Below are 2,721 nucleotides of genomic sequence, written 5' to 3'. Positions count from 1 at the left end.
TACAATTTCATTCTCTAACATAAGATATTTTCCTCCCAATCAATTCTACACACCAAGTTGAACACTGATCCTTCAGAGATGAGTCTCTCCCTAAGCACTGCTCCCAACTCCTGTCCATTTCCTCCAGAAACTGACTTAACCTCCTTTTTGCCTCATTGAATCTCTTTTGAAAAATTCCTAGGCTAGTTTTTTTCTTTTTCTTTTTTCTTTTTAGCTCTGATCATAGTTCAGTGTGTTGTAAATAGTGTATTAAAAAGAAATGAAATTGTAGCGGATAGAGTATATCAAAATACATTACAAATTATAAGTTTTTTTATATGAAAGTTTTTATTTCAGCAAAAACATACATATACTGAATATTATACATACACATGAACTGGGTCATAACACAATATTTCCTATTGGGGTTACTGGTGCTTTGAAAGCCTAGGCTTAGCTTTTGATATGTTAAATGCAAGTAAAAGGACTTTGGGAAAACCTTTCCCTCTCTAGGTTTTTGCAAGACAATTATCTTCTTAGAGAGGTCAGGAAAGTCAGCTTTAGAGCCTAAAGCTCATCAATGTCCTTTTTGGTGTATTTTCTTTTGTGTAATAATAGCCTTTGGCTCCTTTTGTGTAATAAGCCTCAAATCTAGGGAGAGGAAGGCTGCAAAGAAGCACCAGGTTGTATCAGTATAATATTGTAAAATATTGCCCTATTAAACATACCAGTTATAAGTCTTGGGCTTCCATATGGAGTTGCAGTTGCTTAAGCAAGAAAGGCAGTTTTTCTTATTGACCCCAAGACATGTTTGAGAAGATGAAGCAGTGATGGCTTGCAGATCCCTTGGACAGCTGTGGGAGGAAATGCTGGTACCTACAGAACACGCTGTTTCTCTTTTTAACAAACTAGTTCAGCCAGGTGTTTATGTATAAATATTGTGGTCAGCATTCCCCGCCACCCCCATCTCTGGGTTTCAACAGATGTACTTATTCCACTAGAGTGTAAGGATTTTCGTTGACAGCTATACCATTAGTAGCCAGAACAGCATCTAGCATATAATGTGCACTCAAAAAGTATTTCTTGAAAAGGTTGCTGCTACAAAGTATATTTTTGCATGTATTTTCAAGAAAAGTATGTTCCTAGAATCAACAGTTAGGAGCAAAATTTCCATTGTCCCCACACAGGGATTGAGTGTTAGGTTGTCTGGGATGCAGGCCACTGGGCATGAGAATGACAATGGTGACTGCATTACCTAAAGATGTCAGAACACAGAAATCCAAGTCAGGATCTCAATACTCAAGATTTAAGAACCAGAACTTAGAAATAAATGCTAAGTTTAGGAAGTAAAAGAGGTGAAATGAAGACTCGGGATACATATAATAAATGAACCAGAAATAAGGAATGGGGGCCCAAAATGGTTTCCGCAAATACCATTGGGTGCTTTCTTTTAAAAGCTTACAATTAAGTGGTACACAGTGAGTTGGACTACTTAAGAAGTAAAGGGTTGAAAGAGAAAATAGGAGAATGGTTAAAGAAATAAAATTAGATATGTAGGTAGGTAGGCTTTGGGGTAAAAATAGAAAAAAAAAGTGAGGGCCTGAATAAAGCAGAGGAAAAAATAGATTTTAGACAAATTTCTGATAAGAATTTTCAAGACTTGGTGACAAATTGTTAGCACGATATAGAGGAAGAATAACAATAATTAAGGTAATATACTTTGGGGAACTGGGAAAATAGTGATTACATTAAAAAGAGATGGAGGCTCTATGGGGGAGCAGCTTTGTTACCCTCATGGACGCATTATCTTTAGGATTAGTTTTGAACACAATGAATTTGAAGTGTCTGTAGAAAATTCAAGTTGAGAGTTCAAAAAAATCTTTGGAAATTTTCGTCTAGATCTCAGAAAAGAGGTTAGAGTTAAAGATTTAGGAATCCATTTGTGTGTAAGTATTATTTAATTTTATAGGACTAATTTGAATGCAAAGATTGCTCATGGAATCATATAGGGAAAAGAGAGTGGAGGATGGAAGGATGAGGTTGTCTAAAATTTAAGGATAAATGGAAGAAGATAATCCAGTAAAAGGAATATAGATAAAATAGTACCCAGTGGTATTTAAGAAAATGAATTTCACATCGAACTCTTGTTTTCTTATTGTTTCCCCCATGATTACGCCACATGTGATAGCCCAAATTAATCAGCTCACTCAAATTTCTTTTGTTCTCTTCCTTTATTTCCATATATACATATCTTTTTACTGTTGCACATTGGAATCCCAGGAAACAGACCCTAAGATTCTAAGATCTGCAGGTAGGAGGTCTGTTGGGAGGTGTGGGTTACTCTTGGGAACAAGATCTGTGAGAGGTATGAGAAGTAGGATTGGACAGAGGAAGAAGCTAAACTGTGATGCAGTTGTAACAGAGGACTCAGTTGACCTCTGGGAGCTCTGAAGCCCTTTGGAGAAGTTATGATTATAGCAAGGGTGCCTCGTCCTCGTATCCCACATGGACAGAGAGCATTTAAACTTGGATGCAATAGCTTCTTTAGTCAAAATCAATTTCCAGAAAAGAATGTAGCTATGAGCAGTCAGCAGCCAACACTCTAGGCAGGTGTGGCATGAGTGTCTCAGTACTTTAGGAGTTGGAATCTGGGTGTCATAGCACAATATCCACTTTAGATTCATATTTACATTTTTATAGGGTGTGTGTGTGTGTGTGGCTTTGTTTGTATTTGGTTGAAAT

This window comes from Pteropus alecto, unplaced genomic scaffold (assembly GCF_000325575.1).
Source record: "Pteropus alecto unplaced genomic scaffold, ASM32557v1 scaffold20, whole genome shotgun sequence".
Lineage (NCBI taxonomy): Eukaryota > Metazoa > Chordata > Mammalia > Chiroptera > Pteropodidae > Pteropus > Pteropus alecto.
This window is presented reverse-complemented; position numbering follows the sequence as displayed.